Here is a 22097-nt window from a genome sequence, read left to right on the forward strand (position 1 = left end):
CATGGGTCAGTCTGCTAGAGCTACCATTGAGTTGGTCACCATTTCCATGCTGGAAAGGGTAATCTTCCAGCTCTGTGTGATGCTCTGCGCCATGGTGAAGCTGGACTCCCCCGTACTCCATCGGCACCTGGCAGGCTTGTCAATGTACCAAGCATCTTGGTGTGCACGCTCATCAGCGTTTTCCTTAGTGCACCCCAAGGCAATCCTCATCTGAGTGCCCAGCAGCACTGGTGGGTGACATTGTCCTCCACGGAGTTCAATCTGAACTGACCTAGCTGTAACTACACATCCCCGGTGACTCAATACATGCTGATCCCGACTCCACACTAACGTCTAACATGTGTCTGAACTGCTGGCTGTGAGGGTCAGATCAAGTGACAGTGCTTCTTCCTCAGAATACTCGTCCTCCACTCGTCCTTCCATGTGAGGCTACAGGGGCTGAACAGCCAGCAATTTGTGACTATCTGAAAGTACAGAAAGACAAGGGGAGGGTAGCGGGAGTTGGAGTTAGGATTTGGAAAGGGAAGCAGAAAGTCCACAGTCACTCCATCGACAGTTTCCCTTCATGCTGTCTCAGCTTCCTCATCTGCAGGTGAGGAGTGAGGGGAGGAGGTACAGAAGGCAGTAATTTACCATCATCTAGGATGGCCTCAACAGCACTGGGTGCCACTGAGCGCATGACACTGGTCCCCAGTGCTGAGGACCATCAGTTTAAGGACACTGAGAGAACAGTTTCTTAATGGTTCTCCATTTAGGTACTGACAACACAGGCAGGACGAGGAAGGAGGTTCTGCATAAGACCATAAGACGTAGGAGCAGAAGTAGGCCATTCAACCCATTGAGTCTGCTCCACCATTCAATGAGATCATGGCTGAATTGATAATCCTCAACTCCACTTTCCTGCCTTTTCCCCATAACCCTTGATTCCGTTACTGATTAAAAATCTGTTTATCTCAGCCTTGAATATACTTAACGACCCAGCCGCTACAGCTCTCTGTGGCAAAGAATTCCACAGATTCACTACCCTCTGAGAGAAGAAATTCTCCCTCATCTCTTTCTTAAATGGGTGACCCCTTACTCTGAGAATATGCCCTCTGGTCCTAGACTGTCCCACAAGAGGAAAGAACGTCTCAGCATCCACCCTGTCAAGCCCCCTAAGAATCTATTATGTTACAATAAGGTCGCCTCTCATTCTTCTAAACTCCAATGACTACAGGCCCAACCTACTCAACCTCTCCTGATAAGATAATCCCTCCCTGCCCGGGATGAACCTAATGAACCTTCCCTGGAATGCCTCCAATGCCAGTATATCTTTCCTTAGATAAGGGGTCCAAAATTGTTCACAGTATTCTAGATGTAGTCTTACTAGTGGCGTGTATAGTTTTAGCAAGACTTCTCTATTTTTATACTCAAATTCCCTTTGAAATAAAGGCTAACATTCCATTGGCCTTCCCTATTACCTTTTGAACTTGTATGTTTGCTTTTTGGGGTTTATGCACAAGGACTCCCAAATCCCTCTGCTATAGTCTTTCTCCATTTAAATAATATTCAGCTCCTCTAGTCTTAACTGCCAAAGTGCATAACCTCACATTTTCCCACATTATATTCCATCTTACAAGGTTTTGCCCACTCACTTAACCTGCCTATATCCCTCTGCATAGTCAATATGAGAAGCTGGGCATCAAATTTAGAAGCAGAACCTTAAAGGTAATAATCTCTGGATTATTACCTGAGTCACATGCAAATTGGCATAGGAGAAATGAATGCATGGCTCAAAGACTGGTGTCAGAGAAGTGGGTTCCAGTTTGTGGGGCACTGACACCAGTACTGGGGAAAGTGGGGGCTGCACCGTTGGGACGGTCTATACCCAAATCGTTCGGGGCTGGTGTTCTAGCAAGTCTAATAACTAGTTAAGTAGAGAGGGTTTTAAACTGAACAGTGGGGGCAAAGGATCGAATATGGGAAGATGTGGTAAACCAAAGAGTAGAGACAAAGTAAGAGAAAAAGGTACAAATATGGGAAATGATAAACAGACCATGATAGGAAGGGACAGAGTACAAATCTACAAGTAAATCAGCAAATAAGGCTAGACACTACAAAAAATAAAGGCGCTGTATCTAAACACATGTAGCATTCGAAACAAAACAGGTCAACTGATAGCGCAGATAGAAATAAATAACTATGATCTGATAGTCATTTCAGAGACATGGCTACAGGATGACAGAGATTGGGACCTGAATAATGAAGGGTACATGACATTTGGGAAGGGCAGGAAGTTAGAAAAATACAGAGGGGTAGCTCTGTTAATTAATGATGATATTAGCACATTAAAAAGGGATGGCCTACATTCAAGGTTGAGATGAGAAATGATAAAAGCATTTGTGGTAGTGGTGTACATGGCCCTAATTGGTAGGATAAAGTATAAAAGAAGAGATAATGGGAGGTTGTCAGAAAGCTACAGCAATGATCATGGAGAATTTTAATCTACATATAGACTGGAAAAATCAGATGGGCAAAGGTAACATAGATGTGGAGCTCATAGAATGTTTTTGAGATAGTTTCTTAGAACAGCACATTCTGGAGCCAACCAGATAGCAGGTTATACCAGACCTGGTATTGAACAACAAGATAGGGTTAATTGATAACCTCATAGTGAAGGTACCCTGAGGTAGCAATGATCATAATACGATTGAATTTTACATTCAGTTTGAGGGAGAGAAGAATGCATTAAAACTAGTATTTTCAACTTAAATAAGGGCAATTATGAGGGCAAGAAAGGGGACCCAACTAAAGTGAACTGACAAATAAGGTTAAGGGATAGGTCAATAGGTCAGTGGCAGGCATTTTAAGGGGTATTTCAGAATACACAGAATAGATACATTCTAATGAGAAAGAAAAATTCTGAGGGGAGGACTCACCATCCGTAGTTAACTAAAAAAGTTAAAGACAGTATCAAACTTAAAGAAAAAGCAAATAATTACACAAAGACAGATGGCAGGTCAGAAGATTGGGTGGAATATAAAGAACAGCAAAGAATCTCAAAAAAATTAATAAGGAGGGAAAAATTAGAGTACGAGAGAAAGCTAGCTAGAAATATATAGATGGTTTTAAGAGTTTCTATAGATACATAAATAAGATAAGAGTTAACAAAGTGAGCATTGGTCCTATCGAAAGCGAATCTGGGGAATTAATAATGGGAAACAAAGAGGTGGCAGATGAATGGATCAGGTATTTTACATCGGTCTTCATTATAGAGGATACAAGTAACATCCCAGAATTAGCTGTAAATTAGGAATTGAAAGGAAGGGAGGGAGGAACTCAGGAAAATTAAAATCACCAGGGAAGTGATATTGAGCAAATTATTGGGGCATGGGCTGACAAAACCCTGGATCCGAATGGACTTCATTGTAGGGTCTTAAAAGAAGAGTCTAGTGAGATAGTTGAAGAATGGGTTTTAATTTTTCAAAATTCCCTGGATTCGGGGAAGGTTCCATTAGATTGGAAAGTAGCAAATGTAACTCTTATTCAAAAATGGAAGGAGACAGAAATAGGAAACTATAGGCCAGTTAGCCTAACACCTGTCATAGGGAAAATACTACATGCTATTATTAACAATGTTATAGCAGGGCACTTAGAAAAATTCAAGGTAATCAGACAGAGGCAACATGGTTTTGTAAAAGAAAAATCATGATTAACTAATTCATTGGAGTTCCTTGAAGGAGTCACATGTGCTGTGGATAAAGAGGAACCGGTGGATGTACTCTACTTAGATTTCCAGAAAGCATTTGATAAGGTGCCACATCAAAGGTTATTGCAGAAAATAAAAGCTCATTGTGTAGGGGGGTAACATATTGGCATGGATAGAAGATTGGCCAGTTAACAGGGAACATAGATTGGCATAAATGGGTCTTTTTTCTGTTTGGTAGGATGTGACGAGTGGTGTGCCACAGGGATCAGTGCTGGGACCTCAACTTTTTACAATTTATATAAATGACTTGGATGAAGGAACCAAAGATATGTTTGTGAAATTTGCTGATGACACAAAGATAGGTAGGAAAGTAAATTGTGAAGTGGACATAAGGAGGTTACAAAGGCACATAGATAGGTTAAGTGAGTGGGCAAAGATCTGGCAAATGGACTATAATGTGGGCAAATGTGTAATTGTCCATTTTGGCAAGAGGAATAAAAAATAAACTTATTATCTAAATGGTGAGAAATTGCAGAGCTCCAAAATTCAGAGGGATCTGGGTGTCCTAGTGCATGAATCACAAAAGGCTAGTATGCAAGTACAGCAGGTAATTAGGAAAGCTAATAAAATGCTATTATTTATTAGGAGAGGAATTGAATACAAAAGTAGGGAGGTTATGCCTCAGTTGTAAAAGACATTGTTGAGACCACATTTGGAGTACTGTGTACAGTATTGGTCTCCTTATTTAAGGAAAGATGCATTAGAAGCTGTACAGAGAAAGTTTACTAGACTTATACCAGGAATGGGCAGGTTGCCTTGTGAGGAAAGGCTGGACAAGCTAAGTTTGTATAGGCTGGAGTTTAGAAGAGTAAGAGGCAACTTGATTGAAACATATAAGATCCTGAGGGGTCTTGACAGGGTGGATGTGGAGAGGATGTTTCCTCTTGTGGGAGAATCTAGAAATAGGGGTCACTGTTTAAAAATAAGGGGTTGCTCATTTATGACAGAGATGAGGAGAATTTTTTTCTCTCAGAGAGTTGTGAGTCTTTGGAATTCCCTTCCTCAAAAGGCGGTGGAAGCAGAGTGTTTGAATATTCTTAAGACAGAAGCAGATAGATTCTTGATTAACAAGGGGGTGAAAGATTATCAGGGGTAGGCAGGCATGTGGAGTTGAGGTTACAACCAGATCAGCCATGAACTTATCGAATGGCAGAAAAGGCTCAAAGGGCCGAGTGGCCTACTCCTGCTCCTAATTCACATGTTCTACTAGTCATCTGCCTCTCCTGCCTGTTGTATGCCAACAGAGAGGGCAGAATGTCAGTGACAGTGTGTCAGTATATTTGGATGATATGCCTGCCAGAGCTGAATAGCTGGAGTTATGTGGAGGCAGTGAGAAGTGTGAGAATGGCAGCATTGGTTGGTGTGTGTGGGTGAGGTGCATAAGAAAGATAATTGAGGTTAGTCCTGAGTGTCAGGGAGTGTTGCTGGGTGAATGCCAAGGGTGTGGTATATTGAGCAGTGCGAGAGGTGTGATGGTGAGAGAAGAGCAGATACATTCACTGACGTTCACCATCCAAGTGAAGCCATGAAACATTTTACAGCATTGCTCCCAGGTTCATGCTAGGACATTCTGGGCAATCACAATCCAGCCCAACCTGTTCCTACAGAGAGTGAGGACTTCCTGTCCACCACAGACAACATGGCTCCTTTCCTGGTCACGACATCTCAGTGCTGGAGATACAGAGAGGTGTCATAAAATCTGAGAGCCCTCCCCTTCCTTTGTTTTGCTATTGCTCCCACCTGAATAATAAACTAAAAATATCCAGCAGCCTGTAGTGCATTGCAGCAACTTTTCTTTTATAGGGACTGTGCCTTTAAACAAGGAAGGCTGCACATGTTTTCTTCAGAACACTGCTTGGCCCCTAAATTTTGCAGAGGGGGACCAGGGCTGTAGGGAAGCCTCTCATGGCCACATTACTATCAAGGAAACGGAGTGGAGCAACAAATTGTGTGCCTTGCTCACCTCATTTCCAATGTGTATGGGCATTCTGTGAACTATGGTCTCCGCACCCCAAAGTCATGGTAAGTGAATTTCGCTCACCATATAATTTTATAGCCATTGACACCTGTGGTCATAGATGGTTCCTTAGCTGTTGGATGAGACATAGATGTCTCTCATTTTTCAATAAAAACGAAATGTTGTGCTCAGGGCAAGGTCAACGAAACTATTAGATTAATATGTGGTCTATCATTACATCTGAGTGGATGAGGTCAAGCTCATTAGCAATCAGAGAGGTGAATATCTCAAATCCCTGTCTCACTCAGATGTATGTTTAATGATCTGTGAAATCCAAATTGAATGTGGGCAGTTTGCTGGAACTGAAAATGTGTTTTGATGTCATCAATGGGCAAGCTCAATTAGCACTTATTGTTACTTCTGGGGACACTGCTGAGGGGCTAAATATCTCCATTAGGTTTTCCTCTACTCAGCTGTAATGCATCTCCCTTAAAGAGTGTGCTAATGGTGCTTGCTGCTATCAATATGTAAATAAGCCAGCGATGCATGGTGAAGCAGAGATAGCTAATGGACAAGTTGCACCTCTCCGCTGTCAGCCTCATGAAAGCAGCAGAAATTATTAAATTTGCATGGTAAATATGAATTAAACTTGTCAACAGCTGGTATTTAATGACATAATTAATTTTTAATAATTTATAATTAACTTTTAATAATTTATGCTTTTGGAATGTCACTCAACCTTTCTGGCCCAGAAAAGGAACAATTGACACTGTAGCATCTCATTTCTGCAGGTATTGGATTGTTGTTAGAGATTATTAAAATTTGAGAAATGTTTTTCTTACTTTTCCTTTCTGTCCCTTTTTCTCTTCATCTTAATCCGATCTTTCTTTCATACTCTTTATTTCTCTTTCGGTATTGTAATACAACCTGGTTAGGAGGGGTGATCTACTTCCTCTCTTCGCCCCACTCCTGGGTTAGTTATGTTACATTCCTGGACCAGTAACCCAGGTTTTTGGTAAGATCACAGAATTGTTACAGTGCAGAAGGAAGCCATTCGACCCATTGTGTCTGCACCGGCATTCTGAATGAGTATTATGACTTAATGCCATTCTTCTGTCTTTTCCTTGTAACCCTGCACATTGTTGCTATTCAAATAATCATCTACCGCCTTTTTAAATGCCTTGATTGAACCTACCACCACCATACTTCCAGGCAGTGCATTCCAGACCCAATCCACTCGCTGTGTGAATTTTTTTCTCTCGCATCGCATTTGCTTCTTTTGCAAATCACTTTAAAGATATGCCTTCTCGTTCTTGATCCTTTTTATGAGTGGGAACAGTTTCTCCCTATTTACTCTGTCCAGCTCCCTCATGATTTTGAGCATCTCTTTCAAATCTCCTCTTAGCCTTTTTCTCTCCAAGGAGAACAGTCCCAACCTCTGCAATCGACCCTCATAGCTGAAGTTTCTCATCCCTGGAACCATTCTTGTAAACCTCTTCTGCACTCTCTCCAATGTGTTCACATCCTTCATATACTACTGTGGTGCCCAGAATTGTACTCAATACTCTAGCTGAGGTCTAACTAGTGCATTGTACAAGTTCAGCATAACCTCCTTGTGCTTGTACTCTTTGTCCCTATTAATAAAGCCCACTATACCTTATGCTTTATTAACTGCTCTGTCCACCTGTTCTACCACCTTTAATGATTTATGCACATATACATCCAGGCTCCTCTGTTCTTGTACATCCTTTAGAGTTGTACCCCTTATTTTATATTGTCTCTCCATGTTCTTCCTACAAAATGAATCACCTTACACTTCTCTGCATTGAACTTCATCTGCCACCTGTCTGCCCATTCCACCAACTTGTCTATGTCCCTTTGAAGTTCTACACTGTCCTCCTCACAGTTTACAATGCTTCCAAGTTTTGTGTCATCCACAAACTTTGAAATTGTCCCCTGCACACCAAGAGGTAGATCGTTAATACATATCAGGAAAAGCAAGGGTCCAATACTGACTCCTGGGGAACTCCACTACAAACCTTCCTCCAGCATGTATAATAACTTTTGTTTAAAGTAGATAAAGCCTGTGATTCAATACACTTACTAAGAGAATAAAGCTCAGTGGGTGGGCGCACTGAGACTAAAATGATATGTGATGACGTTGGGCAGGCATCCCGACATCATCGTGCACTCGGATGATATTTCAGTCAGTGGGCGCGCTGCCAACTCCAGCAAGCCCGCCTGCTGACAATTAAAAGGCCTATTAAGGCCATTAAAAAGTTAATTAAAAGAATTTTTTTGCTGCCAGACAGAGTCACGTGAGGGAACATGTTTCATTACATCTTCTTTATTTATTTTTTTTCATATCTCCTCATCTCACTGAGGCAGCTCCGTGCCTCAGGGAGATTATGAAGCATGCACTCGCACGCCAAGGCCGTGCTCGCCCGGCTCACGCTCCCCCCAGTCCGTACAGGTAGCATTCAGCATTGCCACTCACGTTTCACAGTGGGCAGGCCTTAATTGGCCCGCCAGTGTGAAATTGCCCTCCCGGCAGCCCCCACCTGCCCCCGCCGAGCTTGCCCAACATAGGTGAAATTCTGCTCCATGAGTTTTGAACAGGCAAAAATAAACCTTACTATACCATGTCAGAAAGATAAAATAATTCAGAATATCTATCTTATACTCTAACATTCAGGGTTAATATGAGGTACATGTGAATGTAAGGTATGATTCCGTGAGTACAACTATGTCATCTGTTGCTTGACTAGTCGGAGAGAGCTCTCCCAATTTTCGTACAAGCCCCCAGACGTTAGTCCTCCTTACTAACATCGGGGGGAAAGAGCCAAAGTTGGGAGAGCTATCTCACAGTCTAATCAAGCAACAGCTTCACGTAGTCATAATAATGGAAACATACCTTATAGAGCATGTCCTAGATACCACCATCACCATCCCTGGGTAGGTCCTGTCCCACTGGCAGGACAGACCCAGCAGAGGTGGCAGCATAGTGGTATACAGTCAGGAGGGAGTTGCCTTGGGAGTCCTCAGCATCGACTCTGGCCCTCCATGAAGTCTCATGGCATCAGTTCAAACATGGATAAGGATACATGCTGCTTACCATGTGCTGCGCACCCCACCCCTCCCCCCACCCCCAACCCCCCGCCTCAGCTGATGAATCAGTGCTTCTCCATGTTGAATACCACTTGGAGGAAGCACTGACAGTGGCAAGGGCTGGAAAGTACTCTGGGTGGCGGACTGCAATGTCCGTCACCAAGAGTGAGTCAGTAGCACCAGTACTCACTGAGCTGGCCGAGTCCTAAATGATATAGCTGCTAAACTGGGTCTGTGGCAGGTGGTGAGGGAACTAACAAGAGGGAAAAACATACTTGACCTCATCCTCACCAACCTGTCTCCATGAGAGTATCGGAAGGAGATGAAGACCCATCTTCACATTTAGGTTACCCTCCATCTGTTGTGTGGTACTACCAATGTGCTAAATGGGATAGATTTCGAACAGATCGAGCAACTCAAGACTGGGCATCACTGAGGTGCTGTGGCCATCAGCAGCAGCAGAATTGTACTTAACCACTATCTGTAACCTCATGGGCCGACATATCTCCCACTCTACCATTACCATCAAGCCACGGGATCATCCCTGGTTCCATGAAGAGTGCAGGAGAGCATGCCAGGAGCAGCACCATGCACACCTAAAGGGGTCAGCCTGCTGAAGCTACTACACAGGACTACTTGCATGCCAAACAGCATAAGCAGCAAATGATACACAGCCAAGCGATTCCACAACCAATGGATCAGACCTAAGCTCTGCAGTCCTGCCATATCCAGTCGTGGTGGACAATTAAACAACTCACTGGAGGAGGATGCTCTAAAAATATCCCCATCCTCAATGATGAGGGGGCCCAGAAATTCAGTGCAACAATCTTCAGCCAGAAGTGCCGAGTGGTTGATCCATCTCGGCCTCCTCCAGAGGTCCCCAGCACCATAGATGCCAGTCTTCAGCTAATTCGATTCACTCCATGTGATACCAAGAAATGTCTGAAATCACTGGATACTGCAAAGACTATAGGCCGTGACAATATTCCGGCAAAAGTACTGGAGACTTGTGCTCCAGAACTTGCCACGCCCCTAGCCAAGCTGTGCCAGCTACAACACTTGCATCTACCCGGCTATGTGGAAAATTGCCCAGGTATATCCTGTACACAAAAAGCAGGACAAATCCAACCCGGCCAATTACCGCCCCATCAGTCTACTCTCCATCATCAGTAAAGTAATGGAAGGGATCATCAACAGTGCTATCAAGTGGTACTTTCTTAGCAATAACCTGCTCACTGATGCTCAGTTTGGGTTCTGCCAGGGTCACTCAGCTTCTAACCTCATTACAATCTTGGTTCAAACATGGACAGAAGAGCTGACTGCCCTTGACATCAAAGAGCCCTCACAAAGTGGAGTCAATGGGAATCAGAGAGAAAACTCTCCACTGGTTGGAGTCATACCTAGCGCAAAGGAAGATGGTTGTGATTGTTGGAGGTCAATCATCTCTGGACATCATTGCAGGAGTTCCTCAGCATAGTGTCCTCGGCCCAACCATCTTCAGTTGTTTCATCAATGACCTTCCTTCCATCATAAGTGGGAACGTTCATGAACATGCATGATAAAATAGGGCAAAGTCAGCATGGTTTCATCAAGGGGAGGTCATGCCTGACAAATCTGTTAGAATTCTTTGAGGAGGTAATGAGTAGGTTAGACAAAGGAGAGCCAATGGATGTTATCTACTTGGACTTCCAGAAGGCCCTTGTCAAGGTGCCGCACAGGAGGCTGCTCAGTAAGATAAGAGCCCATGGTGTTAGAGGCAAGGTACTAGCATGGATAGAAGATTAAAACAAAAAAACTGCGGATGCTGGAAATCCAAAACGAAAACAGAATTACCTGGAAAAACTCAGCAGGTCTGGTAGCATCAGCGGAGAAGAAAAGAGTTGACGTTTCGAGTCCTCATGACCCTTCAACAAAACTGAGTTTTGTTCAGTCCAAGTTCTGTCGAAGGGTCATGAGGACTCGAAAAGTCAACCCTTTTCTTCTCCGCCGATGCTGCCAGACCTGCTGAGTTTTTCCATGGATAGAAGATTGGCTGTCTGGCAGGAGGCAGAGATTGGGGATAAGGGGGTCCTTCTCAGGATGGCAGCCGGTGACTAGTGGAGTTCCGCAGGGGTCAGTGTTGGGACCACAACTTTTCACTTTATAGATTAATGATCTAGATGAAGAAACTGAGGGCATCCTGGCTAAGTTTGCAGATAATACAAAGATAGGCGGAGGGACAGGTAGTATTGAGGAGGCGGGGAGACTGCAGAAGGATTTGGACAGGTTAGGAGAATGGGCAAAGAAGTGGCAGATGAAATATAACGTGGGGAAGTGTGAGGTCATGCACTTTGGTAGGAAGAATAGAGGCATGAACTATTTTCTAAATGGGGAGAGAATTCAGAAATCTGGAGTGCAAAGGGACTTGGGAGTCCTAGTCCAGGACTCTCTTAAGGTTAACTTGCAGGTTGAGTCGGTAGTTAGGAAGGCAAATGCAATGTTGGCATTTATTTTGAGAGGACTAGAATATAAAAGCAGGGATGTGCTGCTGAAGCTTTATAAGGCTCTGGTCAGACCACATTTAGAATATTGTGAGCAATTTTGGGCCCCGTATCTCAGGAAGGGTGTGCTGGCCTTGGAAAGGGTCCAGAGGAGGTTCACAAGAATGATTCCAGGAATGAAAGGCTTAATATATGAGGAACGTTTGAGAACTCTAGTTCTATACTCGACGGAGTTTAGAAGGATAAGGGGGTTCTGATTGAAACTTACAGAATACTGAAAGGCCTGGATAGAGTGGATATGGGGAAGATGTTTCCATTAGTAGGATAGACCAGGACCCGAGGGCACAACCTCAGAGTAAAGGAAAGACCTTTTAGAACAGAGATGAGGAGAACCTTCTTTAGCCAGAGAGTGGTGAATCTATGGAATTCATTGCCACAGAGGGCTGTGGAGGCCAGGTCATTGTGTGTATTTAAGACCGAGATAGATAGGTTCTTGATTGGTTAGGGGATCAAAGGTTACAGGGAGAAGGCGGGAGAATGGAGTTGAGAAACTTATCAGCCAGGATTGAATGGCAGAGCAGACTCAATGGGCCGAATGGCCTAATTTCTGCTCCTATGTCTTATGGTCTTATGGTTCACTGATGATTGTACAATGATCAGAACCATTCGCAACTCCTCAGATACTGACACAGTCCATGTCCAAATGCAGCAAGACCTGGACAATATCCAGGCTTGGGCTGACAAGTGGCAAGTAACATTCATGCCACACAAGTGCCAGGCAATGAGCAACGCCAACGGGAGAATCCAACCATCGCCCCTTGATGTTCAATGGCATTACCATCACTGAATCCCCCACTATCAGCATCCTGGGGGTTACCATTGAGCAGAAACTGAACTGGACCAGCCATATAAATACCATGGCTACAAGAGCAGGTCAAAGGCTAGGGGTCCTGCAGCAGGTAACTCCCCTCCTGACTCCCCAAAGCCTGTCCACCATCTACAAGGCACAACTCAGGAGTATGTTGGAATAATCCCCACTTGTGTGGATGAGTGCAGCTCCCACAACACTCAAAAAGCTTGACAATATCCAGGACAAAGCAGATTGTTTGATTGGTGTCACATCCACATTCATTCCCTCCACCACTGACGCAGCAGTGTGTACCATCTACAAGATGCACTGCAGGAACTCACCAAGGCTCCTTAGGCAGCACCTTCCAAACCCATGACTGCTATCATCTAGAAGGACCAGGGCAGCAGATAGATGGGAACACCACCACCTGGAAGTTCCCCTCCAAGCTACTCACCATCCTAACTTGGAAATATGTCGGCCATTCCTTCACTGTCACTGGGTCAAAATCCTGGAACTCCCTTCCTAACAGCTCTGTGGGTGTGCTTACACCATATGGACTGCAGCAGTTCAAGAAGGCAGCTCATCACCACCTTCTCAAGGTGGGCACCAACTAGCAGTGGGCAATAAATGCTGGCTCAGTCAGTGAAGCCCACATCTCGTGAACGAATAATTTAAAAAATAATAATTTATCATGTTGCTAGGTGAGGTGATGCACCACCAGCACCACGCATGCAAAGCGTGCTGGAAATGCCTGCACCCTAGCACTATCCAGGCAGTCAGCAAGTCAGATGGTGCATGAAGAGCTAAGTGAGCAGTTGTAACCACAACTGGCAAGGTAATGATTCTTACAATTAATTTGCATAACATTTGATAATCAACATTGGTTTTAGCAAAATGTGACAGATCATTATGACAGTAGGTGCAGTGTTAAACTTGCCTCCATCACAAAGAAGTTCTCATTCAGTGCGACTGAATTATTGAATAACCTCATGTCGATTCTGTAGTTCATCTGAGTCTATTATTTCCCAATTTTACATGTCGGATTCTGAGTAGTTCCATGATTTTACAGGTAAAACTGCCAGGCAGTATTTTGTTACCAGCAGGAGTGTGGAATAAGGCACACGGCTAAAGGATGAATTCATTATTGGTCTGATCCCGGCATCTGGGGGTCAGACAATCTGAAAGGAAGGCTGCTTTATTGAGGAAGCACAGAAGATACAATTTCTCTCAGCAGAATATCAGCTTGGAGGCCTCCTGTCACCTTGTCTGGAAGTCCCTGACTAATTTCAAGCTAAAACATTTTCTCTTACTTTGCAGCATGTTTCACCCATCACATCCAGACACAAGGGGAGGGGGTTTTCAAAAAAGAACTCAAAAAAATAAATAATAACTGAGAAAATTCAGGATCTCAATGTGAGACAAAAATCTGCTGAACCATTCAAGATGTGAACGTAAATAATGCTTGAGTTCTGTATTATGATTAAATGCTGCAATTTAACTAGTCTGCATTTTAACTGCGCCTATTTTTTTGGTTGGTTTTGGCACTTCAACTGTGTTGAACAGGTTATTCCATTCACTGCAGGAGTTAGAATTTTGTTTAAAATCAGGAAGGCAGCCATCCCATCTCAACAACATAAATAGTGTTCAAGTTTTGGTTATGATAGCTGTAATTTAGCATTTTTGAACTTTATGTTTATTTTTTGGTTTCCTGAACTGTTTATTTGATTTTTCTTCACGTGTTTTGTAAAGCACATTTTTGTGATTTTATGCATCACAATAAAATTTGAAACTTGCGACGCAGTCCAGTCAAATTTCACTGGCCCACAGAACACACCTTTTTCATTTATTCGTGGTATTTGTGTGAATGGGGTGGGAGAATTAATTTTCTAGACTGCTTTGCATGTTTTGAATAAGTAGGGCGGGATTTTCCGACCCCGCTAGGGTTGTCTGGTCCCGCCGAAAGCCAATGGACTTTTGGCTGGGCCGCCGAATCTCCCACGTTGGGTCCCGCCGCAACGGGGCCGGAAAATCCCGGCTGTAGTTTCAGCATGAGCTGCCCCATATTTCAAGGGATTGGCTTTTGTCTGTTTGAGCCACAATGGATGCCTTTTGTCCTGTATGTCCTAGGGCAGCCTGCAGGAGACTTTCCTGGGAATCTCCAGGGTGAGTTTGATGGGTTCAAATGGGACTGCAGGGCCAGGGAGAGAAATCATGGACCCCAGTGCTGCTCCTCTTTCTCAGCCCTTTATTCATCCCTCACCCCAACCCCCCACCTCCCCCATTCCCCCCCAGACCCCACTTTAACCCTCACTTTCAATAATGCATGATATTTTTTCTCCTTTCAAGATTCACCAATCAATTCACCAGACAATCATGGAAATGCCCTAGTAAAATGATAATGTTCATTGTTGGCACCTAGTTACAAATATCGTCCGACATACTTGCAGCATGGGATTAGTATTAAGAACATTAACGATATAATGCAGCGTCAGTTTGTGTGTGCTCTATAGGAGATTCCATCGTGACTATTAAACAAACCAGAGAGTAAAAATGTTACTTTAACAGCATTTTACAATATTGTTAATTATACAGGAAAATATCCCGTGATTTATTTATAACATATGTTACAGAAGATGGTGTTATAATGGTAATGCTGCTGGACTAGCAATCCAGAAGCCTGAGCTAATGCTCTGGGGACATGGGTTCAAATCCCACTGTGGCAGCTGGCAGAATTTAAGTTCAATTTACAAGTCTGGAATTGAAAGCTAGTTTCAGTAATGGTGATGTATCTGGTTCACTAATGCCCTTTAGAGAAGGAAATCTGCTGTCCTTACCTAGTCTGGCCTACATGTGACTCCAGACCCATAGCAATGTGGTTGACTCTTAACTGCCCTCTGAAATGGCTGAGGAAGCCATTCAGTAGATAGGCAACAAATGCTGGACTTGCCAGCAATACCCACATCCCATGAAAGAAAAAAGAAGCACTGATTTCAGTGACTGCCTCAGCCTGCACTGATGTGTTCTGTACATTGGACCATATGCACAAGGTGACAGTAAATTCATATTTGGGGGAAAGATTCAATACTTGCAGTCCAGATAAACTGTACAAGATCTTTTCCATTCTATAGAAGTAGAAGAAGAATTTCTTCTGCTGAATGCATGATATTATTTAATATAATTATTTCATACAAGGGGTATCATTGAATTCTATTTTATCAGTAATCTCACAGGGTAGAAAGATCAAATGATTCCTGAGCAACAAAGTGGAACGATTGAACGACATAGGTCCATACTGTCAGTGAGAAGCGTTAGAGCCCTCCAGTGTCTCTGCAGCACAACTTTTAAGAGGCCAGAGAACAAAAACTGAATGGTTCACGATTGTATCTGTGTTTTCTTCATCAGTAAGTCTGAAGACTCAGCTGATTGCTGCTTCTCACTACAATATATTTTCAATATCTGCTATGCAGCACAAATTTATCATATTTCAATACTCCAAAGAACTCATAAAAAGCACCAAGAAAGACTGGGGTAATAGGTAAGTAGACAAAATGACAAGATTGAAGTCAATGGAAAAGACTTTTGACAATCATGTGCAGTGTAAAACAGGTTACTGATTTACTATGAGCCCATTACGTACTCCTGTCCTGGCAATCTCACCCCACAAATCCTGCTCATAATAAACTTTCATTAGCAACAAAATTAACAGAACTCCAGTCATGATTCCACCCTCTCTTTGTAAAATAATTATGGATGACAAAAGCCATCTAGCCCAGTTCATCTCATCCATCCCAGAATGGCATACGAACATATGTATTGGGACAGGAATAGGCCATTCAGCCCCTCGAGCCAGCTCTGCTATTTGATAACATTGCCTACACCATACCAGTGACTACAATTCATAGGTGCTTATTTGGCTGTAAAGCAATTTGGGACATTGTGAAAGGTGCTGTATAAATGTAGGTTTTGTCTTTCTTTCATTACACTGCATGCAGTCGGCAGAGTGACTGTAGCAATGGTGAAATTGGAAGCCCAATGCTGATTCTCTCAGGATAATGAATCACAGAGCAATCAGCTGATGTTAGGAAAGTGGCTACAAAGAAATCACTACATTCACAAAAATAATTAAACTCTATAGCTAATCTCTCCCCCAACCTCCCCCTCGACTAACTTCCCACCAAACCCCCTCTAACCTTCCCTCCAACCCCCTGCCTAACAATCCTCCCAAAGCCCTCTCTCCACCTCCCCCACCACTATACAACAGACACAAACATACCCCCACCCGCTCCGCACCATCAAATTGGTTGTAAAAATTGCAGGTATTTCACTTACTATTTTTTAAGCAAGGACACTCTCCTGGTGGCTGCTGTGCTCTTGTTGACCTTTGGGCAGCCTTGGATTTCTGGTTGGCTTTTCAAAAAAAAAATAACCTGACCCATGAAGCTGCCTGAAGGTTAGAAGTAGCAGTGCAGCAACTCAATGAAATTAGCACTGACACTGACACACCAGCTTTAAAAAAAACATCGCAACTCTCTGGTTCTGATTTTTAAAAGCCGCTCTGTGGCTCTGGCTGCTCAGTCTGGACAATAGGAAACATGGACCTGAATTTATCAGATGGGAGGGTCTTACTTGCCATGATCTGAAAAGTCAGCCACTTTTGAGTACAAACACATTTCCATCTATTTCAGATGAAGTTACATTGTTTCATAGTTTGCCATTGTGAGATTTGAACTCTTGATACTCTTTTGAGTAAACCTGTTTCCATCTGTTTCAGATGAAGTTACATTGTTTCATAGTTTGCCATTGTGAGATTTGAACTCTTGATAATCTTTTAAATCTTTTAAATATGTAACTCTTTCGAGTACAAACACGTTTCCATCTGTTCCTATTCAGATGAAGTTACATTGTTTCATAGTTTGCCATTGTGAGATTTGAACTCTTGATCTTGGGGTTCCAAACGCAGTACCATAACCACTTGGCTATTTAGGCCAAGCATCTGAAAAGTCAGAGTGCCTGCAGCCATTTCACACTCAAATGAGCGTCAAGTGGCTGCAGGTGGGACTTCCACCCCTCACTCAGGAGGAAGGCTCACCTTAGAGAGCGACAGTGTTGCAGTGGACAGAAGGAATGTAAGAGGATGCCTGAGACTAAGTCCGAGCATCGGAGGCTCAGGTAAGTTCAAGGGATCCCAGGGTGGGGAGGGTAGGGAAGGCCTGGGGGGGACGGGCGCAAAGGCATCTTGTTTGGGGAGGCGGGGGAGGTCTGGAGGCCACCAGACCTTAAAGAAGCAGGCGCACAACTTCAGACGGGGGTCTTTGGATGGAGGCAATCATCCCCTTCCCAAGTGACATGTAACTCTGTTGATTTTTGGCCTTCCCCCACATAAGTCCAATCCTCCTGCTAGCCTAAAAATTGAGCCTGGGTGGGAAGTGGCCTTTAAGTTGCCAATAATTGGCTACTTAAGGATCTCAATTGGGGCAATTGTGGGTGAACTCAAAGGGAATCCCGTCTCTTCAATTTCATGCTTCCCCCATCACCCCCTGACTGCCTAAAAACTTGGGGAGCATAAAATTCTGGGCACGGAGCCCATTGTGTTTGAAACCATCTGCATCTGCCTCTCCCGGGCCCTGGTGTCAGCCAGTAGAGGGACGATAATGCTGTGACTCAAGAAGATAAGTAAAAGTTCTAGTTGATAACCCACACCTCGCAGGTCTCAAAACTCCCTTCCCAACCCCTCTCATGTCGAACTCCCACCCCAATCCCCACCACGCTTACCAAACCCCAACCCCCTGCTTTCACATTCATCAATGTCCCACTCTCCCACCCTGGTCCCACAATCAAAGTGTCCCTTTTAATATTTCATAGGAGTTGACCACCCTTCATAGCTGGTCTCAAAAGGAACCAGTTGGGCCAATAAATTTATCCAGGCCACTAGCTGCTCACAACTGGAACCAGGTCAATTGCTCAACTGGAAACCAATTCATCTGGCCGTTCAGGAACTGTTCAACTGGCTGCTGGAATCAGCTCAACTGGGCACTGGGACCAGGTCAACCAGCAAACTGAGGCCAACTCAAATGGACCAGTTTCAATTCCCATTGAAAACTGGTCCAATTGAGAACTAGTTTGCATTCCTTGGCATCCATAAACAATGCCTGTTTCAGGTACAAGCACCACTCACCAACTTCTTTGCTTTTACCAATATAGTAGGAGGCATACTTGCAGTTTACAATGAGCGCGAGCTTCCTGTCTGCCATATTGGGGGCTTTGTTGGCTGTTTTGCTCCTGGGAAGCAGATGCTGCACATCTTGGCAGAGAAACCTATTTCTTAATAAATTGGTACAACTTCTGTAAGTGTTAGGTCCACTTAGGAACCAGAGTGTTCAACCTGATTAAATATCTGCCCGGTTACAGTTGGCTCTGTCTGCAGTCTCACGAAATTTTTTCACGTACCTAAACAAAAGCACACTGGGCCCAGGAGTCTGTGTTTTAAAGAGCTCTCCTGATTCTATAAAGTGAATGCTGCATTTTTGTCCAAAATTTAATTTGCATTCATTAATCTTTAATGGAATGAACTACAGGGTGCAGCACTGAGTACACAAAGTAATGAAAAAGGTTAATGGACTGCAAACCTTTACCCTCAAGGGGATTGAGAAAGCTGTGCTTTAGTTGCATAGCGCCCTCGATCAGACTCAATCTGGAGTAACTGCATTCAGCACTGGGCACCAGATCTCAGGAAAGATATATTGGACTTGGAAGGGGTACAGCACATTTTCACCAGATGCAAAGGCTTAAAGGATTAAGTGACAATGACAGGTTGCATAAGCTTCATTCCCCAGACAAGTCTTTGAAATGGTAAGTGTAGAGATAATTCTGCTGATTAGGGATTCCAGGACAGGCAGCACAGCCTTAAAATTAGAGTTGGATTGTTCAGGAGTAAAATCAGGAGCCATTTTTCACACAATTGGCAGTGGAAATTTGGATCCCTCAAAAGGCAGTCGGTCCCGGGACAATTGGAGCTCTCAAGACCGAGAGATTTTGATGCCTCAAGCTTTAGTTAATTAAGGGTATCAAAGAAAAATGGATTACTGGCAGGTAGGTGAATTGATTGAGGTGCAGTGTGACCTTAAATAACTGAATGGCAAAACAGGCTCAAAATGTTGTTATGTTCCTATGGTGAGTAGTGTATAATTTATGAGCAAGCTGCCCTGTTTTCAGAGTTTTAATGCATCCTACACTGGTCCCATCCCCAATGTTAAAGTAAACTTTACTCTGGTTTTCGACTGAGAGCATTACATGGAAGTTCTCAAGTCTAAAACCTGAGAAGGATACAGCTGTCACAAAATAACTTTGACACTTTAAATTCAGCTGGTTTAAAATGCTGACAATCTGGTTATTTTGTGAAAGTTTACATGGAGGGACTCATTTCTTCAAAGTGTTGTGTGGAATTAAGTTAGCTAAACAGGCTAGAGCAGAGAAGGTTACGTGGAGAGCCAAAGGTGGTGCTCAAAACTCAAGAGAATTTTGATAGAATGGTGGTGGTGTGTTACTGTTCGTTCCGGACGTCCAAGTTGCTGTAGCAACAAGCACTTTTACAACCATGCTGTAGCCTGGAGCTGTGGATAGTGATGGTAGAGGCTCCAACATTCTTTCCATCACATGGCTGACCAGGAATCTCTCCTGCTGTTATCACCTGCCACTGGTGTGTGCTGGAAGGATTTGCAGGTCAATATTCAATGTGTTTGGCTGTGATATGAATGCACCTTACCTAGCTATTAAGTCCTGGAGTGGGAGTTGAACACTGAGCTTCTGCTCGGAGGCAGGAATGATACCCACTGCACCGCAAGACTTCCCTCAATACAGCAGATAAGGAGAAACCATTTCCACTGGTAAGAGAGTGAGTAACCAGGAGATTTAAAAGAACTGGAAAAAAATTCAGTCAGGAGATGAGTTTTTTTTCCTCAACGAGTTGCTGTGATATGGAATGCACTGCCTGAAAGGGTGGTGAAAGCAGATTCAATGGCAACTTTCAAAAGGAAATTGGATAAATACTAGGAGAGGATAATAAAATTTGCTAGAATATGGAAAAAGAGCAAGGAAATGGGACTAATTAAATAGATCTTTCAGAGAGCCAACCAGAGGTACGATGAGTAGAATGACCTCTGTCTGTGCCGTATCATCTGATAGTGAATTTGTGTAAATTTGTAAAGGATACAATTATGAATTTGCTGCACCCGGCTGACCAAGGAAATCTTCCCCATAATGAGAATAATGTCACTTTTTAAAAATAATTCAGAATCAGTTAAAAAGCAAAGACGAAAACTAGAGAGTACCATTTTATTTTGACAACATGTCATCCGTCAGTTTAGTCAGTTACCTAACGCTACACTTGAACTGCAGTTGGAAATTTCTTTCTTGATTATTTTTTATTCCTTCACGGGCTTGAACCACAGCAGTCTCTCTGATGTAGATACGCCCACACCATTTTTTTGGAAGGTGGATCCAAGATTTTGACCCAGTGACAGTGACAGTGCTCGCCCGACCCAAACCAGTGTAAAATGATGCGCGATATTTCACTCAGTGGGTGTGTGCGGGAGTCAGAGCTACACCTGTCATTAATTAAGAGGCCAGTTAAGGCCCTTGACAACCCAATTGATGGCGATTTAATGTTGCCCGTGCAATTTTTCACTCGTCGTACGAGCAAAATGGACAGGTGGGCAGCCGACAATTTGCAAAACTTCATCCACAGGCGGGATAAAAAGGGTCAGCAGCATTGCCAATGTAGGTAGTGAGGAGTTTTGGAGATAACTTACTGATGGTACTTGTCAGCTTAATCTCTGTTCGGGGCTTCATTCTTAGCATTCCCAGGCTTCATTTCTGGGCCCATCGGTGTTTTCCAGGCCTCCTGAGGATTCGGACCGTGTGGACTCTTCCAGGCATCATAAAACATTTCTTTACCCTGGTAATGGGAATTGTGGTCTCTGCTAGATGCACCTCCTCTCGGGAGGAAGCGAGTGGCAGAAGGGAGAGGAGGCCGCGTATCCCAATACAGCATCAAGGGGAGGGACCTGTGAGAGGAGAGGCATAGGCACTAGGGGCCAAGGGGCAGGGCCAGCAGGTAGTCCAAGGCGGAAGGGGCCACAGAAGACACCACTATCCTGTTGCCAGGTTTGCTGGCAACGATGCAGCTACCTCAATGTGTCTGAGTTGCAATGCCGAAGGAGGTTCCGCTTCTCAATGGAGAGTGTGACCTCCATTTGCCAGATGATTGGGCCTGAGATCAGCTTTGACTGTGTGGGTGGACACCCCATGCCAGCCGCTCTGAAGGTCACAGTGGCCCTCAACTTCTATGCTTCCAGATCTTTCCAGGGCTCAGTGGGGGATCTGTGTGGAGTCTCCCATTCAGCTGTCCACAGGTGTGTCAAGCTGGTGACTAATGCTTTGTTCAGGCGGGTATTGACATTCATTCATTTCTGTATGGACGAGGCCAATCAGGCTGAGCGAGCCAGCGGATTTGCAGCAATTGCTGGGTTCCCCCTCATTCAGGGTGCAATCGACTGCACGCATGCGTCCATCAAGGCCCCAGCGGGTGAGCCTGGTGCCTTCGTCAACTGGAAGGGATTCTACTCCATGAACGTGCAGATAGTGTGTGATCACAGGATGCAGACTCTGCAAGTCTGTGCAAGATACCCTGGCAGCTCCCATGAAGCTTACAACCTCAGACACTCACAGGTGCCGAGGCTCTTCAGTGCTCCAACCCAACTGGATGGCTGGCTGCTGGGTGACAAGGGCTATCCATTGAAAAGTGGCTCATGACGCCTCTCCACCACCCAAGAACAGAGGTGGAGCAGCAGTACAACCGGAGTCATGCCTCCATAAGAGCGGTGATAGAGAGGATCATAGGTTCTCACCACTACCTTCTCAAAGGTAACTAGGGATGAGCAATAAGTGCTGGCCCAG

Source organism: Carcharodon carcharias, chromosome 5, assembly GCF_017639515.1.
Source record: "Carcharodon carcharias isolate sCarCar2 chromosome 5, sCarCar2.pri, whole genome shotgun sequence".
Taxonomy (NCBI): domain Eukaryota; kingdom Metazoa; phylum Chordata; class Chondrichthyes; order Lamniformes; family Lamnidae; genus Carcharodon; species Carcharodon carcharias.